This window comes from Haemaphysalis longicornis, unplaced genomic scaffold, assembly GCF_048455015.1.
Source record: "Haemaphysalis longicornis isolate Haplotype H1 unplaced genomic scaffold, Haemaphysalis longicornis Haplotype H1 scaffold_4, whole genome shotgun sequence".
Taxonomy (NCBI): Eukaryota; Metazoa; Arthropoda; class Arachnida; order Ixodida; family Ixodidae; genus Haemaphysalis; species Haemaphysalis longicornis.
The window spans coordinates 211,119,936-211,143,340 of record NW_027526361.1 but is presented as its reverse complement, the minus strand read 5'-3'; positions in this window follow the sequence as shown (position 1 = coordinate 211,143,340).

Genomic DNA, 23,405 nt, shown 5'->3' with positions numbered 1-23,405 from the left:
GAGTGGAAACATTCGTTTACAAACAAAAGAACAGGAAATGGGCAGGTAAAAGTCCCAATGAAAAACAAAAAACTAAATTGACTTCATTTTAAGTGAATGAAGACGGAAAGAAAACACTTCACAATTGTGATAGGAGAATTTACACAAAGGTTGGTTAGAAGCAAATGGGGGAACGGTGAGTGGGAAACCTTAGGAACGGCATTTGAAACAGTTGCGGATGTATACCGGTGAGTTGAAACATTCTTTCAAAAACAAAAGAACAGGAAATGGGCATGTCAAAGTCCCAGGGAAAAAACTAAAATATAAATTGACGTCATTTTTAGTGAATGAAGAAGGAAAGATAACACTTCACAATTGTGATAGGAGAATTTACACAAAGGTTGGTTAGAAGCAAATGGGAGAACGGTGAGTGGGAAACCTTAACAACGGCATTTGAAACAGTTGCGAATGCATACCGGTGAGTTGAAACATTCTTTTAAAAACACAAGAACAGGAAATGGGCATGTCAAAGTCTCGGTGAAACAACAAAAATATAAATTAACTTCATTTTAAGTGCGAGACGAAGGAAATATTACAGTTCCCAATTGTGATATGAGAATTTACACAAAGGTTGGCTAGAAGCAAATGGGAGAACGGTGAGTGGGAAACCTTAGAAACAGCATTTGCAACAGTTGCGGATGTATACCGGTGAGTTGACACATTTTTTTAAAGACAAAAGAACAGGAAATGGGCATGTCAAAGTCCCAGTAAAACAACAAAAAACTAAATTGACTTCATTTTAGGTGAATGAAGTAGGAAATATTACAGTTCACAATTGTGATATGAGAATTTACACAAAGGGGGGTTAGAAGCAAATGGGAGAACGGTGAGCGGGAAACCTTCGAAAGAGCATTTGCAACAGTTGCGAATGTATACCGGTGAGTTGACACATTCTTTTAAAAACAAAAGAACAGGAAATGGGCATGTCAAAGTTTCAGGGAAAAAACAAAAAACTAAATTGACTTCATTTTAAGTGAATGAAGAAGGAAAGATAACACTTCACAATTGTGATAGGAGAATTTACACAAAGGTTGGTTAGAAGCAAATTGGACAACGGTGAGTGGGAAACCTTACAAACGGCATTTGCAACAGTTGCGGATGTATACCGGTGAGTTGAAACATTCATTTACAAACAAAAGAACAGGAAATGGGCATGTCAAAGTCTCAATGAAAAACAAAAAACCAAATTGATTTCATTTAAGGTGAATGAAGAAGGCAATAATATTACAGTCCAAATTTCGTAATGAGAATGAACACAAAGGTTGGTTAGAAGGAAATTGGAGAACGGTGAGTGGGAAACCTTAGAAACGGCTTTTGCAACAGTTGCGGATGTATACCGGTGAGTTGACACATACTTATAAAAACAAAAGAACAGGAAATGGGCATGTCAAATTCCCAAGGAAAAAACAAAAAACTAAATTGACTTTATTTTAAGTGAATGAAGAAGGAAAGATAACACCTTACAATTGTGATAGGAGAATTTACACAAAGGTTGGTTAGAAGCAAATGGGAGAATGGTGAGTGGGAAATCCTTAGAAACGGCTTTTGCAAGAGTTGCCGACGTATACCGGTGAGTGGAAACTTTCGTTTACAAACAAAAGAACAGGAAATGGGCATGTCAAAGTCCCAATGAAAAACAAAAAAACTAAATTGACTTCATTTTAAGTGAATGAAGAAGGAAACATAACACTTCACAATTGTAATAGGAGAATTTACACAAAGGTTGGTTAGAAGGAAATGGGAGAACGGTGAGTGGGAAACCTTAGAAACGGCCTTTGCAACAGTTGCGGATGTATACCGGCGAGTTGACACATACTTTTAAAAACAAAAGAACAGGAAATGGGCATGTCAAAGTCCCAATAAAAAACAAAAAACTAAATTGACTTCATTTTAAGTGAATGAAGAAGGAAAGATAACACTTCACAATTGTGATAGGAGAATTTACACAAAGGTTGGTTAGACGCAAATGGGAGAACGGTGAGTGGGAAATCCTTAGAAACGGCTTTTGCAACAGTTGCGGACGTATACCGGTGAGTGGAAACATTCGTTTACAAACAAAAGAACAGGAAATGGGCATGTCAAAGTCCCAATGAAAAACAAAAAAACTAAATTGACTTCATTTTAAGTGAATGAAGAAGGAAACATAACACTTCACAATTGTAATAGGAGAATTTACACAAAGGTTGGTTAGAAGCATATGGGAGAACGGTGAGTGGGAAACCCTAGAAACGGCTTTTGCAACAGTTGCGGATGTATACCGGTGAGTTGAAACATTCTTTTAAAAACAAAAGTACAGGAAATGGGCATGTCAAAGTCCCAGTGAAACAACAAAAATATAAATTAACTTCATTTTAAGTGCGAGACGAAGGAAATATTACAGTTCCCAATTGTGATATGAGAATTTACACAAAGGTTGGTTAGAAGCAAATGGGAGAACGGTGAGTGGGAAACCCTAGAAACGGCTTTTGCAACAGTTGCGGATGTATACCGGCGAGTTGACACATACTTTTAAAAACAAAAGAACAGGAAATGGGCATGTCAAAGTCCCAATGAAAAACAAAAAAACTAAATTGACTTCATTTTAAGTGAATGAAGAAGGAAAGATAACACTTCACAATTGTGATAGGAGAATTTACACAAAGGTTGGTTAGACGCAAATGGGAGAACGGTGAGTGGGAAATCCTTAGAAACGGCTTTTGCAACAGTTGCGGACGTATACCGGTGAGTGGAAACATTCGTTTACAAACAAAAGAACAGGAAATGGGCATGTCAAAGTCCCAATGAAAAACAAAAAAACTAAATTGACTTCATTTTAAGTGAATGAAGAAGGAAACATAACACTTCACAATTGTAATAGGAGAATTTACACAAAGGTTGGTTAGAAGGAAATGGGAGAACGGTGAGTGGGAAACCTTAGAAACGGCCTTTGCAACAGTTGCGGATGTAAACCGGCGAGTTAACACATACTTTTAAAAACAAAAGAACAGGAAATGGGCATGTCAAAGTCCCAATGAAAAACAAAAAACTAAATTGACTTCATTTTAAGTGAATGAAGAAGGAAAGATAACACTTCACAATTGTGATAGGAGAATTTACACAAAGGTTGGTTAGACGCAAATGGGAGAACGGTGAGTGGGAAATCCTTAGAAACGGCTTTTGCAACAGTTGCGGACGTATACCGGTGAGTGGAAACATTCGTTTACAAACAAAAGAACAGGAAATGGGCATGTCAAAGTCCCAATGAAAAACAAAAAAACTAAATTGACTTCATTTTAGGTGAATGAAGAAGGAAATATTACAGTTCACAATTGTGATATGAGAATTTACACAAAGGTTGGTTAGAAGCAAATGGGAGAACGGTGAGCGGGAAACCTTCGAAACAGCATTTGCAACAGTTGCGGATGTATACCGGTGAGTTGACACATTCTTTTAAAAACAAAAGAACAGGAAATGGGCATGTCAAAGTCCCAATGAAAAACAAAAAATAAATTGACTTCATTTTAAGTGAATGAAGAAGGAAAGATAACACTTCACAATTGTGATAGGAGAATTTACACAAAGGTTGGTTAGAAGCAAATGGGAGAACGGTGAGTGGGAAACCTTAGGAACGGCATTTGAAACAGTTGCGGATGTATACCGGTGAGTTGACACATTCTTTTAAAAACAAAAGAACAGGAAATGGGCATGTCAAAGTTTCAGGGAAAAAACAAAAAACTAAATTGACTTCATTTTAAGTGAATGAAGAAGGAAAGATAACACTTCACAATTGTGATAGGAGAATTTACACAAAGGTTGGTTAGAAGCAAATTGGACAACGGTGAGTGGGAAACCTTACAAACGGCATTTGCAACAGTTGCGGATGTATACCGGTGAGTTGAAACATTCATTTACAAACAAAAGAACAGGAAATGGGCATGTCAAAGTCTCAATGAAAAACAAAAAACCAAATTGATTTCATTTAAGGTGAATGAAGAAGGCAATAATATTACAGTCCAAATTTCGTAATGAGAATGAACACAAAGGTTGGTTAGAAGGAAATTGGAGAACGGTGAGTGGGAAACCTTAGAAACGGCCTTTGCAACAGTTGCGGATGTATACCGGCGAGTTGACACATACTTTTAAAAACAAAAGAACAGGAAATGGGCATGTCAAAGTCCCAGGGAAAAACAAAAAACTAAATTGACTTCATTTTATGTGAATGTAGGAAAGATAACACTTCACAATTGTGATAGGAGAATTTACACAAAGGTTGGTTAGAAGCAAATGGGAGAACGGTGAGCCGGAAACCTTCGAAAGAGCATTTGCAACAGTTGTGAATGTATACCGGTGAGTTGACACATTCTTTTAAAAACAAAAGAACAGGAAATGGGCATGTCAAAGTCCCAGGGAAAAAACAAAAAACTAAATTGACTTCATTTTAAGTGAATGAAGAAGGAAAGATAACACTTCACAATTGTGATAGGAGAATTTACACAAAGGTTGGTTAGAAGCAAATGGGACAACGGTGAGTGGGAAACCTTACAAACGGCATTTGCAACAGTTGCGGATGTATACCGGTGAGTTGAAACATTCATTTACAAACAAAAGAATGGAAATGGGCATGTCAAAGTCTCAATGAAAAACAAAAAACCAAATCGATTTCATTTAAGGTGAATGAAGAAGGCAATAATATTACAGTCCAAATTTCGATATGAGAATGAACACAAAGGTTGGTTAGAAGGAAATTGGAGAACGGTGAGTGGGAAACCTTACAAACGGCTTTTGCAACAGTTGCGGATGTATACCGGTGAGTTGACACATACTTATAAAAACAAAAGAAAAGGAAATGGGCATGTCAAATTCCCAAGGAAAAAACAAAAAACTAAATTGACTTCATTTTAAGTGAATGAAGAAGGAAAGATAACACCTTACAATTGTGATAGGAGAATTTACACAAAGGTTGGTTAGAAGCAAATGGGAGAATGGTGAGTGGGAAATCCTTAGAAACGGCTTTTGCAACAGTTGCGGATGTATACCGGTGAGTTTAAACATTCGTTTACAAACAAAAGAACAGGAAATGGGCATGTCAAAGTTCCAATGAAAAAACAAAAAACTAAATTGACTTCATTTTAAGTGAATGAAGAAGGAAAGATAACACCTTACAATTGTGATAGGAGAATTTACACAAAGGTTGGTTAGAAGCAAATGGGAGAATGGTGAGTGGGAAATCCTTAGAAAAGGCTTTTGCAACTGTTGCGCACGTATACCGGTGAGTTGAAACATTCTTTTAAAAACAAAAGTACAGGAAATGGGCATGTCAAAGTGCCAGTGAAACAACAAAAATATAAATTGACTTCATTTTAGGTGAATGAAGAAGGAAATAATACAGTCCAAATTTCGATATGAGAATGAACACAAAGGTTGGTTAGAAGAAAATGGGAGAACGGTGAGGGGGAAACCTTAGAAACGGCTTTTGCAACAGTTGCGGATGTATACCGGTGAGTTGACACATACTTTGAAAAACAAAAGAACAGGAAATGGGCATGTCAAAGTCCCAAGGAAAAAACAAAAAACTTAATTGACTTCATTTTAAGTGAATGAAGAAGGAAAGATAACACTTCACAATTGTGATAGGAGAATTTACACAAAGGTTGGTTAGAACCAAATGGGAGAACGGTGAGTGGGAAACCTTAGAAACAGCTTTTGAAACAGTTGCGGATGTATACCGGTGAGTGGAAACATTCGTTTACAAACAAAAGAACAGGAAATGGGCAGGTCAAAGTCCCAATGAAAAACAAAAAACTAAATTGACTTCATTTTAAGTGAATGAAGACGGAAAGATAACACTTCACAATTGTGATAGGAGAATTTACACAAAGGTTGGTTAGAAGCAAATGGGGGAACGGTGAGTGGGAAACCTTATAAACGGCATTTGCAACAGTTGCAGATGTATACCAGTGAGTTGACACATTCTTTTAAAAACAAAAGAACAGGAAATGGGCATGTCAAAGTCCCAGGGAAAAAACAAAAAAACTAAATTGACTTCATTTTAAGTGAATGAAGAAGGAAAGATAACACTTCACAATTGGGTTACTAGAATTTACACAAAGGTTGGTTAGAAGCAAATGGGGGAACGGTGAGTGGGAAACCTTAGAAACGGCATTTGCAACAGTGGCGGATGTATACCGGTGAGTTGACACATTCATTTACAAACAAAAGAACAGAAAATGGGCATGTCAAAGTCTCAATGAAAAACAAAAAACCAAATTGACTTCATTTTAAGTGAATGAAGAAGGCAATAGTATTACAGTCGAAATTTCGATATGAGAATGAACACAAAGGTTGGTTAGAAGGAAATGGGAGAACGGTGAGTGGGAAACCTTAGAAACGGCCTTTGCAACAGTTGCGGATGTATACCGGCGAGTTGACACATACTTTTAAAAACAAAAGAACAGAAAATGGGCATGTCAAGGTCCCAATGAAAAACAAAAAAATAAATTGACTTCATTTTAAGTGAATGAAGAAGGAAAGATAACACTTCACAATTGTGATAGGAGAATTTACACAAAGGTTGGTTAGAAGCAAATGGGAGAACGGTGAGTGGGAAACCTTAGGAACGGCATTTGAAACAGTTGCGAATGTATACCGGTGAGTTAAAACATTCTTTTAAAAACACAAGAACAGGAAATGGGCATGTCAAAGTCTCGGTGAAACAACAAAAATATAAATTAACTTCATTTTAAGTGAATGACGAAGGAAATATTACCGTTCCCAATTGTGATATGAGAATTTACACAAAGGTTTGTTAGAAGCAAATGGGAAAACGGTGAGTGGGAAACCTTAGAAACAGCATTTGCAACAGTTGCGGATGTATACCGGTGAGTTGACACATTCTTTTAAAGACAACAGAACAGGAAATTGGCATATCAAAGTCTCAGGGAAAAACAAAAAACTAAATTGACTTCATTTTAAGTGAATGAAGGAAAGATAACACTTCACAATTGTGATAGGAGAATTTACACAAAGGTTGGTTAGAAGCAAATGGGAGAACGGTGAGTGGGAAACCTTAAAAACGGCATTTGAAACAGTTGCGGATGTATACCGGTGAGTTGACACATACTTATAAAAACAAAAGAACAGGAAATGGGCATGTCAAATTCCCAAGGAAAAAACAAAAAACTAAATTGACTTCATTTTAAGTGAATGAAGAAGGAAAGATAACACCTTACAATTGTGATAGGAGAATTTACACAAAGGTTGGTTAGAAGCAAATGGGAGAATGGTGAGTGGGAAATCCTTAGAAACGGCTTTTGCAACAGTTGCGGATGTATACCGGTGAGTTTAAACATTCGTTTACAAACAAAAGAACAGGAAATGGGCATGTCAAAGTCCCAATGAAAAAACAAAAAACTAAATTGACTTCATTTTAAGTGAATGAAGAAGGAAAGATAACACCTTACAATTGTGATAGGAGAATTTACACAAAGGTTGGTTAGAAGCAAATGGGAGAATGGTGAGTGGGAAATCCTTAGAAACGGCTTTTGCAACAGTTGCGGACGTATACCGGTGAGTGGAAACATTCGTTTACAAACAAAAGAACAGGAAATGGGCATGTCAAAGTCCCAATGAAAAACAAAAAAACTAAATTGACTTCATTTTAAGTGAATGAAGAAGGAAACATAACACTTCACAATTGTAATAGGAGAATTTACACAAAGGTTGGTTACAAGCAAATGGGAGAACGGTGAGTGGGAAACCCTAGAAACGGCTTTTGCAACAGTTGCGGATGTATACCGGTGAGTTGAAACATTCTTTTAAAAACAAAAGTACAGGAAATGGGCATGTCAAAGTCCCAGTGAAACAACAAAAATATAAATTGACTTCATTTTAGGTGAATGAAGAAGGAAATAATACAGTCCAAATTTCGATATGAGAATGAACACAAAGGTTGGTTAGAAGAAAATGGGAGAACGGTGAGTGGGAAACCTTAGAAACGGCTTTTGCAACAGTTGCGGATGTATACCGGTGAGTTGACACATACTTTGAAAAACAAAAGAACAGGAAATGGGCATGTCAAAGTCCCAAGGAAAAAACAAAAAACTTAATTGACTTCATTTTAAGTGAATGAAGAAGGAAAGATAACACTTCACAATTGTGATAGGAGAATTTACACAAAGGTTGGTTAGAACCAAATGGGAGAACGGTGAGTGGGAAACCTTAGAAACGGCTTTTGCAACAGTTGCGGATGTATACCGGTGAGTGGAAACATTCGTTTACAAACAAAAGAACAGGAAATGGGCAGGTAAAAGTCCCAATGAAAAACAAAAAACTAAATTGACTTCATTTTAAGTGAATGAAGACGGAAAGAAAACACTTCACAATTGTGATAGGAGAATTTACACAAAGGTTGGTTAGAAGCAAATGGGGGAACGGTGAGTGGGAAACCTTATAAACGGCATTTGCAACAGTTGCGGATGTATACCAGTGAGTTAACACATTTTTTTAAAAACACAAGAAAAGAAAATGGGCATGTCAAAGTCCCAGTAAAACAACAAAAAACTAAATTGACTTCATTTTAGGTGAATGAAGAAGGAAATATTACAGTTCACAATTGTGATATGAGAATTTACACAAAGGTTGGTTAGAAGCAAATGGGAGAACGGTGAGCGGGAAACCTTCGAAACAGCATTTGCAACAGTTGCGGATGTATACCGGTGAGTTGACAGATTCTTTTAAAAACAAAAGAACAGGAAATGGGCATGTCAAAGTCCCAGGGAAAAAACAAAAAACTAAATTGACTTCATTGTAAGTGAATGAAGAAGGCAATAGTATTACAGTCCAAATTTCGATATGAGAATGAACACAAAGGTTGGTTAGAAGGAAATGGGAGAACGGTGAGTGGGAAACCTTAGAAACGGCCTTTGCAACAGTTGCGGATGTATACCGGCGAGTTGACACATACTTTTAAAAACAAAAGAACAGAAAATGGGCATGTCAAAGTCCCAATGAAAAACAAAAAATAAATTGACTTCATTTTAAGTGAATGAAGAAGGAAAGATAACACTTCACAATTGTGATAGGAGAATTTACACAAAGGTTGGTTAGAAGCAAATGGGAGAACGGTGAGTGGGAAACCTTAGAAACGGCATTTGCAACAGTTGCGGATGTAGACCGGTGAGTTGACACATTCATTTACAAACAAAAGAACAGGAAATGGGCTTGTCGAAGTCCCAATGAAAAACAAAAAACTAAATTGACTTCATTTTAAGTGAATGAAGAAGGAAAGATAACACTTCACAATTGTGATAGGAGAATTTACACAAAGGTTGGTTAGAAGCAAATGGGAGAACGGTGAGTGGGAAACCTGAGGAACGGCATTTGAAACAGTTGCGGATGTATACCGGTGAGTTGAAACATTCTTTCAAAAACAAAAGAACAGGAAATGGGCATGTCAAAGTCCCAGGGAAAAAACTAAAATATAAATTGACGTCATTTTTAGTGAATGAAGAAGGAAAGATAACACTTCACAATTGTGATAGGAGAATTTACACAAAGGTTGGTTAGAAGCAAATGGGAGAACGGTGAGTGGGAAACCTTAAAAACGGCATTTGAAACAGTTGCGAATGCATACCGGTGAGTTGAAACATTCTTTTAAAAACACAAGAACAGGAAATGGGCATGTCAAAGTCTCGGTGAAACAACAAAAATATAAATTAACTTCATTTTAAGTGCGAGGCGAAGGAAATATTACAGTTCCCAATTGTGATATGAGAATTTACACAAAGGTTGGCTAGAAGCAAATGGGAGAACGGTGAGTGGGAAACCTTAGAAACAGCATTTGCAACAGTTGCGGATGTATACCGGTGAGTTGACACATTTTTTTAAAGACAAAAGAACAGGAAATGGGCATGTCAAAGTCCCAGTAAAACAACAAAAAACTAAATTGACTTCATTTTAGGTGAATGAAGTAGGAAATATTACAGTTCACAATTGTGATATGAGAATTTACACAAAGGGGGGTTAGAAGCAAATGGGAGAACGGTGAGCGGGAAACCTTCGAAAGAGCATTTGCAACAGTTGCGAATGTATACCGGTGAGTTGACACATTCTTTTAAAAACAAAAGAACAGGAAATGGGCATGTCAAAGTTTCAGGGAAAAAACAAAAAACTAAATTGACTTCATTTTAAGTGAATGAAGAAGGAAAGATAACACTTCACAATTGTGATAGGAGAATTTACACAAAGGTTGGTTAGAAGCAAATTGGACAACGGTGAGTGGGAAACCTTACAAACGGCATTTGCAACAGTTGCGGATGTATACCAGTGAGTTGAAACATTCATTTACAAACAAAAGAACAGGAAATGGGCATGTCAAAGTCTCAATGAAAAACAAAAAACCAAATTGATTTCATTTAGGGTGAATGAAGAAGGCAATAATATTACAGTCCAAATTTCGTAATGAGAATGAACACAAAGGTTGGTTAGAAGGAAATTGGAGAACGGTGAGTGGGAAACCTTAGAAACGGCTTTTGCAACAGTTGCGGATGTATACCGGTGAGTTGACACATACTTATAAAAACAAAAGAACAGGAAATGGGCATGTCAAATTCACAAGGAAAAAACAAAAAACTAAATTGACTTTATTTTAAGTGAATGAAGAAGGAAAGATAACACCTTACAATTGTGATAGGAGAATTTACACAAAGGTTGGTTAGAAGCAAATGGGAGAATGGTGAGTGGGAAATCCTTAGAAACGGCTTTTGCAACAGTTGCGGACGTATACCGGTGAGTGGAAACTTTCGTTTACAAACAAAAGAACAGGAAATGGGCATGTCAAAGTCCCAATGAAAAACAAAAAAACTAAATTGACTTCATTTTAAGTGAATGAAGAAGGAAACATAACACTTCACAATTGTAATAGGAGAATTTACACAAAGGTTGGTTAGAAGGAAATGGGAGAACGGTGAGTGGGAAACCTTAGAAACGGCCTTTGCAACAGTTGCGGATGTATACCGGCGAGTTGACACATACTTTTAAAAACAAAAGAACAGGAAATGGGCATGTCAAAGTCCCAATGACAAACAAAAAACTAAATTGACTTCATTTTAAGTGAATGAAGAAGGAAAGATAACACTTCACAATTGTGATAGGAGAATTTACACAAAGGTTGGTTAGACGCAAATGGGAGAACGGTGAGTGGGAAATCCTTAGAAACGGCTTTTGCAACAGTTGCGGACGTATACCGGTGAGTGGAAACATTCGTTTACAAACAAAAGAACAGGAAATGGGCATGTCAAAGTCCCAATGAAAAACAAAAAAACTAAATTGACTTCATTTTAAGTGAATGAAGAAGGAAACATAACACTTCACAATTGTAATAGGAGAATTTACACAAAGGTTGGTTAGAAGCCAATGGGAGAACGGTGAGTGGGAAACCCTAGAAACGGCTTTTGCAACAGTTGCGGATGTATACCAGTGAGTTGAAACATTCTTTTACAAACAAAAGAACAGGAAATAGGCAGGTCAAAGTCCCAATGAAAAACAAAAAACTAAATTGACTTCATTTTAAGTGAATGAAGACGGAAAGATAACACTTCACAATTGTGATAGGAGAATTTACACAAAGGTTGGTTAGAAGCAAATGGGGGAACGGTGAGTGGGAAACCTTATAAACGGCATTTGCAACAGTTGCGGATGTATACCAGTGAGTTGACACATTCTTTAAAAACAAAAGAAAAGAAAATGGGCATGTCAAACTCCCAGTAAAACAACAAGAAACTAAATTGACTTCATTTTAGGTGAATGAAGAAGGAAATATTACAGTTCACAATTGTGATATGAGAATTTACACAAAGGTTGGTTAGAAGCAAATGGGAAAACGGTGAGCGGGAAACCTTCGAAACAGCATTTGCAACAGTTGTGGATGTATACCGGTGAGTTGACACATTCTTTTAAAAACAAAAGAACAGGAAATGGGCATGTCAAAGTCCCAGGGAAAAAACAAAAAACTAAATTGACTTCATTTTAAGTGAATGAAGAAGGAAAGATAACACTTCACAATTGGGATATTAGAATTTACACAAAGGTTGGTTAGAAGCAAATGGGGGAACGGTGAGTGGGAAACCTTAGAAACGGCATATGCAACAGTGGCGGATGTATACCGGTGGGTTGACACATTCATTTACAAACAAAAGAACAGAAAATGGGCATGTCAAAGTCTCAATGAAAAACAAAAAACCAAATTGACTTCATTTTAAGTGAATGAAGAAGGCAATAGTATTACAGTCCAAATTTCGATATGAGAATGAACACAAAGGTTGGTTAGAAGAAAATGGGAGAACGGTGATTGGGAAACCTTAGAAACGGCCTTTGCAACAGTTGGGGATGTATACCGGCGAGTTGACACATACTTTTAAAAACAAAAGAACAGGAAATGGGCATGTCAAAGTCCCAATGAAAAACAAAAAACTAAATTGACTTCATTTTAAGTGAATGAAGAAGGAAAGATAACACTTCACAATTGTGATAGGAGAATTTACACAAAGGTTGGTTAGAAGCAAATGGAAGAACGGTGAGTGGGAAACCTTAAAAACGGCATTTGAAACAGTTGCGAATGTATACCGGTGAGTTGAAACATTCTTTTAAAAACACAAGAACAGGAAATGGGCATGTCAAAGTCTTCGGTGAAACAACAAAAATATAAATTAACTTCATTTTATGTGAATGACGAAGGAAATATTACAGTTCCCAATTGTGATATGAGAATTTACACAAAGGTTGGTCAGAAGCAAATGGGGGAACGGTGAGTGGGAAACCTTATAAACGGCATTTGCAACAGTTGCGGATGTATACCAGTGAGTTGACACATTCTTTAAAAACAAAAGAAAAGAAAATGGGCATGTCAAACTCCCAGTAAAACAACAAGAAACTAAATTGACTTCATTTTAGGTGAATGAAGAAGGAAATATTACAGTTCACAATTGTGATATGAGAATTTACACAAAGGTTGGTTAGAAGCAAATGGGAGAACGGTGAGCGGGAAACCTTCGAAACAGCATTTGCAACAGTTGTGGATGTATACCGGTGAGTTGACACATTCTTTTAAAAACAAAAGAACAGGAAATGGGCATGTCAAAGTCGCAGGGAAAAAACAAAAAACTAAATTGACTTCATTTTAAGTGAATGAAGAAGGAAAGATAACACTTCCCAATTGGGATATTAGAATTTACACAAAGGTTGGTTAGAAGCAAATGGGGGAACGGTGAGTGGGAAACCTTAGAAACGGCATATGCAACAGTGGCGGATGTATACCGGTGGGTTGACACATTCATTTACAAACAAAAGAACAGAAAATGGGCATGTCAAAGTCTCAATGAAAAACAAAAAACCAAATTGACTTCATTTTAAGTGAATGAAGAAGGCAATAGTATTACAGTCCAAATTTCGATATGAGAATGAACACAAAGGTTGGTTAGAAGGAAATGGGAGAACGGTGAGTGGGAAACCTTAGAAACGGCATTTGCAACAGTTGCGGATGTATACCGGTGAGTTGACACATTCATTTACAAACAAAAGAACAGGAAATGGGCATGTCAAAGTCCCAATGAAAAACAAAAAAACTAAATTGACTTCATTTGCAGTGAATGAAGAAGGAAAGATAACACTTCACAATTGTGATAGGAGAATTTACACAAAGGTTGGTTAGAAGCAAATGGGAGAACGGTGAGTGGGAAACCTTAGAAACAGCATTTGAAACAGTTGCGGATGTATACCGGTGATTTGAAACATTCTTTTAAAAACACAAGAACAGGAAATGGGCATGTCAAAGTCTCGGTGAAACAACAAAAATATAAATTAACTTCATTTTAAGTGAATGACGAAGGAAATAATACAGTTCCCAATTGTGATATGAGAATTTACACAAAGGTTGGTTAGAAGCAAATGGGAGAACGGTGAGTAGGAAACCTTAAAAAAAAGCATTTGCAACAGTTGTGGATGTATACCGGTGAGTTGACACATTCTTTTAAAAACAAAAGAACAGGAAATGGGCATGTCAAAGTCCCAGGGAAAAAACAAAAAACTAAATTGACTTCATTTTACGTGAATGAAGAAGGAAAGATAACACTTCACAATTGTGATAGGAGAATTTACACAAAGGTTGGTTAAAAGCAAATGGGGGAACGGTGAGTGGGAAACCTTAGAAACGGCATTTGCAACAGTTGCGGATGTATACCAGTGAGTTGACACATTCTTTAAAAACAAAAGAAAAGAAAATGGGCATGTCAAACTCCCAGTAAAACAACAAGAAACTAAATTGACTTCATTTTAGGTGAATGAAGAAGGAAATATTACAGTTCACAATTGTGATAGGAGAATTTACACAAAGGTTGGTTAGAAGCAAATGGGAGAACGTTGAGTGGGAAACCTTAGAAACGGCATTTGAAACAGTTGCGGATGTATACCGGTGATTTGAAACATTCTTTTAAAAACACAAGAACAGGAAATGGGCATGTCAAAGTCTCGGTGAAACAACAAAAATATAAATTAACTTCATTTTAAGTGAATGACGAAGGAAATAATACAGTTCCCAATTGTGATATGAGAATTTACACAAAGGTTGGTTAGAAGCAAATGGGAGAACGGTGAGTAGGAAACCTTAAAAAAAAGCATTTGCAACAGTTGTGGATGTATACCGGTGAGTTGACACATTCTTTTAAAAACAAAAGAACAGGAAATGGGCATGTCAAAGTCCCAGGGAAAAAACAAAAAACTAAATTGACTTCATTTTACGTGAATGAAGAAGGAAAGATAACACTTCACAATTGTGATAGGAGAATTTACACAAAGGTTGGTTAAAAGCAAATGGGGGAACGGTGAGTGGGAAACCTTAGAAACGGCATTTGCAACAGTTGCGGATGTATACCATTGAGTTGACACATTTTTTAAAAAACAAAAGAGAAGAAAATGGGAATGTCAAAGTCTCAGTAAAACAACAAAAAACTATATTGACTTCATTTTAGGTGAATGAAGAAGGAAATATTATAGTTCACAATTGTGATATGAGAATTTACACAAAGGTTGGTTAGAAGCAAATGGGAGGACGGTGAGCGGGAAACCTTCGAAACAGCATTTGCAACAGTTGCGGATGTATACCGGTGAGTTGACACATTCTTTTAAAAACAAAAGAACAGGAAATGGGCATGTCAAAGTTTCAATGAAAAACAAAAAACCGAATTGACTTCATTTTAAGTGAATGAAGAAGGCAATAATATTACAGTCGAAATTTCGATATGAGAATGAACACAAAGGTTGGTTAGAAGGAAATGGGAGAACGGTGAGTGGGAAACCTTAGAAACGGCTTTTGCAACAGTTGCTGATGTATACCGGTGAGTTGACACATACTTTTAAAAACAAAAGAACAGGAAATGGGCATGTCAAAGTCCCAATGAAAAACAAAAATATAAATTGACGTCATTTTAAGTGAATGAAGAAGGAAAGATAACACTTCACAATTGTGATTGGAGAATTTACACAAAGGTTGGTTAGAAGCAAATGGGAGAACGGTGAGTGGGAAACCTTAAAAACGGCATTTGAAACAGTTGCGAATGTATACCGGTGAGTTGAAACATTCTTTTAAAACACAAGAACAGAAAATGGGCATGTCAAAGTCTCGGTGAAACAACAAAAATATAAATTACTTCAATTTAAGTGAATGACGAAGGAAATATTACAGTTCCCAATTGTGATATGAGAATTTACACAAAGGTTTGTTAGAAGCAAATGGGAAAACGGTGAGTGGGAAACATAAGAAACAGCATTTGCAACAGTTGCGGATGTATACCGGTGAGTTGACACATTCTTTTAAAGACAACAGAACAGGAAATGGGCATATCAAAGTCTCAGGTAAAAACAAAAAACTAAATTGACTTCATTTTAGGTGAATGAAGGAAAGATAACACTTCACAATTGTGATAGGAGAATTTACACAAAGGTTGGTTAGAAGCAAATGGGAGAACGGTGAGTGGGAAACCTTAAAAACGGCATTTGAAACAGTTGCGAATGCATACCGTTGAGTTGAAACATTCTTTTAAAAACACAAGAACAGGAAATGGGCATGTCAAAGTCTCGGTGAAACAACAAAAATATAAATTAACTTCATTTTAAGTGAATGACGAAGGAAATATTACAGTTCCCAATTGGGATATGAGAATTTACACAAAGGTTGGTTAGAAGCAAATGGGAGAACGGTGAGTGGGAAACCTTAGAAACAGCATTTGCAACAGTTGCGGATGTATACCGGTGAGTTGACACATTCTTTTAAAGACAAGAGGACAGGAAATGGGCATATCAAAGTCTCAGGGTAAAACAAAAAACCAAATTGACTTCATTTTAAGTGAATGAATGAAAGATAACACTTCACAATTGTGATAGGAGAATTTACACAAAGGTTGGTTAGAAGCAAATGGGAGAACGGTGAGTGGGAAACCTTAAAAACGGCATTTGCAACAGTTGCGGATGTATACCGGTGAGTTGGCACATTCTTTTAAAAACAAAAGAACAGGAAATGGGCATGTCAAAGTCCCAGGGAAAAAACAAAAAACTAAATTGACTTCATTTTAAGTGAATGAAGAAGGAAAGATAACAGTTCACAATTGTGATAGGAGAATTTACACAAAGGTTGGTTAGAAGCAAATTGGACAACGGTGAGTGGGAAACCTTAGAAACGGCATTTGCAACAGCTGCGGATGTATACCAGTGAGTTGACGCATTTTTTAAAAAACAAAAGAGAAGAAAATGGGAATGTCAAAGTCTCAGTAAAACAACAAAAAACTAAATTGACTTCATTTTAGGTGAATGAAGAAGGAAATATTATAGTTCACAATTGTGATATGAGAATTTACACAAAGGTTGGTTAGAAGCAAATGGGAGGACGGTGAGCGGGAAACCTTCGAAACAGCATTTGCAACAGTTGCGGATGTATACCGGTGAGTTGACACATTCTTTTAAAAACAAAAGAACAGGAAATGGGCATGTCAAAGTCTCAATGAAAAACAAAAAACCAAATTGACTTCATTTTAAGTGAATGAAGAAGGCAATAATATTACAGTCGAAATTTCGATATGAGAATGAACACAAAGGTTGGTTAGAAGGAAATGGGAGAACGGTGAGTGGGAAACCTTAGAAACGGCTTTTGCAACAGTTGCTGATGTATACCGGTGAGTTGACACATACTTTTAAAAACAAAAGAACAGGAAATGGGCATGTCAAAGTCCCAATGAAAAACAAAAAACTAAATTGACTTCATTTTAAGTGAATGAAGAAGGAAAGATAACACTTCACAATTGTGATAGGAGAATTTACACAAAGGTTGGTTAGAAGGAAATGGGAGAACTGTGAGTGGGAAGCCTTAGAAACGGTATTTGCAACAGTTGCGGATGTATACCGGTGAGTTGACACATTCATTTACAAACAAAAGAACAGGAAATGGGCTTGTCGAAGTCCCAATGAAAAACAAAAAAACTAAATTGACTTCATTTTAAGTGAATGAAGAAGGAAAGATAACACTTCACAATTGTGATAGGAGAATTTACACAAAGGTTGGTTAGAAGCAAATGGGAGAACGGTGATTGGGAAACCTTAGGAACGGCATTTGAAACAGTTGCGGATGTATACCGATGAGTTGAAACATTCTTTCAAAAACAAAAGAACAGGAAATGGGCATGTCAATGTCCTAGGGAAAAAACAAAAATATAAATTGACGTCATTTTAAGTGAATGAAGAAGGAAAGATAACACTTCACAATTGTGATAGGAGAATTTACACAAAGGTTGGTTAGAAGCAAATGGGAGAACGGTGAGTGGGAAACCTTAAAAACGGCATTTGAAACAGTTGCGAATGTATACCGGTGAGTTGAAACATTCTTTTAAAAACACAAGAACAGGAAATGGGCATGTCAAAGTCTCAGTGAAACAACAAAAATATAAATTAACTTCATTTTAAGTGAATGACGAAGGAAATATTACAGTTCCCAATTGTGATATGAGAATATAAACAAAGGTTGGTTAGAAGCAAATGGGAAAACGGTGAGTGGGAAACCTTAGAAACAGCATTAGCAACAGTTGCGGATGTATACCGGTGAGTTGACACATTCTTTTAAAGACAAACGAACAGGAAATGGGCATATCAAAGTCCCAGAGAAAAACAAAAAACTAAATTGACTTCATTTTAAGTGAATGAAGGAAAGATAACACTTCACAATTGTGATAGGAGAATTTACACAAAGGTTGGTTAGAAGCAAATGGGAGAACATTGAGTGGGAAACCTTAGAAACGGCATTTGAAACAGTTGCGGATGTATACCGGTGAGTTGAAACATTCTTTTAAAAACACAAGAACAGGAAATGGGCATGTCAAAGTCTCGGTGAAACTACAAAAATATAAATTAACTTCATTTTAAGTGAATGACGAAGGAAATAATACAGTTCCCAATTGTGATATGAGAATTTACACAAAGGTTGGTTAGAAGCAAATGGGAAAACGGTGACTGGGAAACCTTAGAAACAGCATTTGCAACAGTTGCGGATGTATACCGGTGAGTTGACACATTCTTTTAAAGACAAAAGAACAGGAAATGGTCATATCAAAGTCCCAGGGAAAAACAAAAAACTAAATTGACTTCATTTTAAGTGAATGAAGGAAAGATAACACTTCACAATTGTGATAGGAGAATTTACACAAAGGTTGGTTAGAAGCAAATGGGAGAACGGTGAGTGGGAAACCTTAAAAACGGCATTTGAAACAGTTGCGAATGTATACCGGTGAGTTGAAACATTCTTTTAAAAACACAAGAACAGGAAATGGGCATGTCAAAGTCTCGGTGAAACAACAAAAATATAAATTAACTTCATTTTATGTGAATGACGAAGGAAATATTACAGTTCCCAATTGTGATATGAGAATTTACACAAAGGTTGGTCAGAAGCAAATGGGAGAACGGTGAGTGGGAAACCTTAGAAACAGCATTTGCAACAGTTGCGGATGTATACCGGTGAGTTTACACATTCTTTTAAAGACAAAAGAACAGGAAATGGGCAAGTCAAAGTCCCAGTAAAACAACAAAAAACTAAATTGACTTCATTTTAGGTGAATGAAGTAGGAAATATTACAGTTCACAATTGTGATATGAGAATTTACACAAAGGTTGGTTCGAAGCAAATGGGAGAACGGTGAGTGGGAAACCTTAGAAACGGCATTTGCAACAGTTGCGGATGTATACCGGTGAGTTGACACATTCATTTACAAACAAAAGAACAGGAAATGGGCATGTCAAAGTCCCAATGAAAAACAAAAAACTAAATTGACTTCATTTTAAGTGAATGAAGAAGGAAAGATAACACTTCACAATTGCGATAGGAGAATTTACACAAAGGTTGGTTAGAAGGAAATGGGAGAACGGTGAGTGGGAAACCTTAGGAACGGCATTTGAAACAGTTGCGGATGTATACCGGTGAGTTGAAACATTTTTTTAAAAACAAAAGAACAGGAAATGGGCATTTCAAAGTCCCGGTGAAACAACAAAAATATAAAATAATTTAATTTTAAGTGAATGACGAAGGAAATAATACAGTTCACAATTGTTATATGAGAATTTACACAAAGGTTGGTTAGAAGCAAATGGGAGAACGGTGAGTGGGAAACCTTAGAAACAGCATTTGCAACAGTTGCGGATGTATACCGGTGAGTTGACACATTCTTTTAAAGACAAAAGAACAGGAAATGGGCATGTCAAAGTCCCAGGGAAAAACAAAAAACTAAATTGACTTCATTTTAAGTGAATGAAGGAAAGATAACACTTCACAATTGTGATAGGAGAATTTACACAAAGGTTGGTTTGAAGGAAATGGGAGAACGGTGAGTGGGAAACCTTAGAAAAGGCTTTTGCAACAGTTGCGGATGTATACCGGTGAGTTGACGCATTCTTTTAAAAACAAAAGAAAAGAAAATGGGCATGTCAAAGTCCCAGTAAAACAACACAAATATAAATTGACTTCATTTTAGGTGAATGAAGAAGGAAATATTACAGTTCACAATTGTGATATGAGAATTTACACAAAGGTTGGTTAGAAGCAAATGGGAGAACGGTGAGTGGGAAACCTTCGAAACAGCATTTGCAACAGTTGCGGATGTATACCGGTGAGTTGACGCATTCTTTTAAAAACAAAAGAAAAGAAAATGGGCATGTCAAAGTCCCAGTAAAACAACAAAAATATAAATTGACTTCATTTTAGGTGAATGAAGAAGGAAATATTACAGTTCACAATTGTGATATGAGAATTTACACAAAGGTTGGTTAGAAGCAAATGGGAGAACGGTGAGTGGGAAACCTTCGAAACAGCATTTGCAACAGTTGCGGATGTATACCGGTGAGTTGACACATTCTTTTAAAAACAAAAAAACAGGAAATGGTCATGTCAAAGTCCAAGGAAAAAAACAAAAAACTAAATTGACTTCATTTTAATTGAATGAAGAAGGAAAGATAACACTTCACAATTGTGATAGGAGAATTTACACAAAGGTTGGTTAGAAGCAAATGGGAGAACGGTGAGTGGGAAAGCTTAGAAACGGCATTTGCAACAGTTGCGCATGTATGCCGGTGAGTTGACAAATTCTTTTAAATACAGAAGAACAGGAAATGGGCATGTCGAAGTTCCAGTGAAACAACAAAAAACTACATTGACTTCATTTTAAGTGAATGAAGAAGCAAAGATAACACATCAGAATTGTGATAGGAGAACTTACACAAAGGTTGGTTAGAAGCAAATGAGAAAACGGTGAGTGGGAAAGCTTAGAAACGGCATTTGCAACAGTTGCGGATGTATACCGGTGAGTTGACACATTCTTTTAAAAACAAAAGAACAGGAAATGGGCATGTCGAAGTTCCAGTGAAACAACAAAAAACTAAATTGACTTCATTTTAAGTGAATAAAGAAGGAAACATAACACTTCCCAATTGTGATAGGAGAATTTACACAAAGGTTGGCTAGAAGCAAATGGGAGAACGGTGAGTGCGAAACCTTAGAAACGGCATTTGCAACAGTTGCGGATGTATACCGGTGAGTGGAAACATTCGTTTACAAACAAAAGAGCAGGAAATGGGCATGTCAAAGTTCTAATGAAAAACCAAAAACTAAATTGACTTCTTTTTAAGTGAATGAAGAAGGAAAGATAACACTTCACAATTGTGATAGGAGAATTTACACAAAGGTTGGTTAGAAGCAAATGGGAGAACGGTGAGTGGGAAACCTTAGAAACGGCTTTTGCAACAGTTGCGGATGTATACCGGTGAGTGGAAACATTCGTTTACAAACAAAAGAACAGTAAATGGGCATGTCAAAGTCCCAATGAAAAACAAAAAACTAAATTGACTTCATTTTAAGTGAATGAAGAAGGAAAGATAACTCTTCACAATTGTGATAGGAGAATTTACACAAAGGTTGGTTAGAAGCAAATGGGAGAACGGTGAGTGGTAAACCTTAGGAACGGCATTTGAAACAGTTGCGGATGTATACCGGTGAGTTGAAACATTCTTTCAAAAACAAAAGAACAGGAAATGGGCATGTCAAAGTCCCAGGGAAAAAACAAAAATATAAATTGACGTCATTTTTAGTGAATGAAGAAGGAAAGATAACACTTCACAATTGTGATAGGAGAATTTACACAAAGGTTGGTTAGAAGCAAATGGGAGAACGGTGAGTGGGAAACCTTAAAAACGGCATTTGAAACAGTTGCGAATGTATACCGGTGAGTTGAAACATTCTTTTAAAAACACAAGAACAGGAAATGGGCATGTCAAAGTCTCGGTGAAACAACAAAAATATAAATTACTTCATTTTAGGTGAATGACAAAGGAAATATTACAGTTCCCATTTGTAATATGAGAATTTACACAAAGGTTGGTTAGAAGCAAATGGGAAAACGGTGAGTGGGAAACCTTAGAAACAGCATTTGCAACAGTTGCGGATGTATACCGGTGAGTTGACACATTCTTTAAAAGACAAAAGAACAGGAAATGGGCATATCAAAGTCCCAGGGAAAAACAAAAAACTAAATTGACTTCATTTTAAGTGAATGAAGGAAAGATAACACTTCAGAATTGTGATAGGAGAATTTACACAAAGGTTGGTTAGAAGCAAATGGGAGAACGGTGAGTGGGAAACCTAAGAAACAGCATTTGCAACAGTTCCGGATGTATACCGGTGAGTTGACACATTCTTTTAAAGACAAAAGAACAGGAAATGGGCATGTCAAAGTCCCAGTAAAACAACAAAAAACTAAATTGACTTCATTTTAGGTGAATGAAGTAGGAAATATTACAGTTCACAATTGTGATATGAGAATTTACACAAAGGGGGTTAGAAGCAAATGGGAGAATGGTGAGCGGGAAACCCTCGAAACAGCATTTGCAACAGTTGCGGATGTATACCGGTGAGTTGGCACATTCTTTTAAAAACAAAAGAACAGGAAATGGGCATGTCAAAGTCCCAGGGAAAAAACAAAATCTAAATTGACTTCATTTTAAGTGAATGAAGAAGGAAAGATAACACTTCACAATTGTGATAGGAGAATTTACACAAAGGTTGGTTCGAAGCAAATGGGAGAACGGTGAGTGGGAAACCTTAGAAACGGCATTTGCAACAGTTGCGGATGTATACCGGTGAGTTGACACATTCATTTACAAACAAAAGAACAGGAAATGGGCATGTCAAATTCTCAATGAAAAACAAAAAACCAAATTGACTTCATTTTGAGGGAATGAAGAAGGCAATAATACTACAGTCCAAATTTCGATATGAGAATGAACACAAAGGTTGGTTAGAAGGAAATGGGAGAACGGTGAGTGGGAAACCTTAGAAATGGCCTTTGCAACAGTTGGGCATGTATACCGGTGAGTTGACACATACTTTTAAAAACGAAAGAACAGGAAATGGGCATGTCAAAGTCCCAATGAAAAACAAAAAACTAAATTGACTTCATTTTAAGTGAATGAAGAAGGAAAGATAACACTTCACAATTGTGATAGGAGAATTTACACAAAGGTTGGTTAGAAGCAAATGGGAGAACGGTGAGTGGGAAACCTTAGAAATGGCTTTTGCAACAGTTGCGGATGTATACCGGTGAGTGGAAACATTGGTTTACAAACAAAAGAACAGGAAATGGGCATGTCAAAGTCCCAATGAAAAACAATACAACTAAATTGACTTCATTTTAAGTGAATGAAGAAGGAAAGATAACACTTCACAATTGTGATAGGAGAATTTACACAAAGTTTGGTTAGAAGCAAATGGGAGAACGTTGAGTGGGAAACCTTAGAAACGGCATTTGAAACAG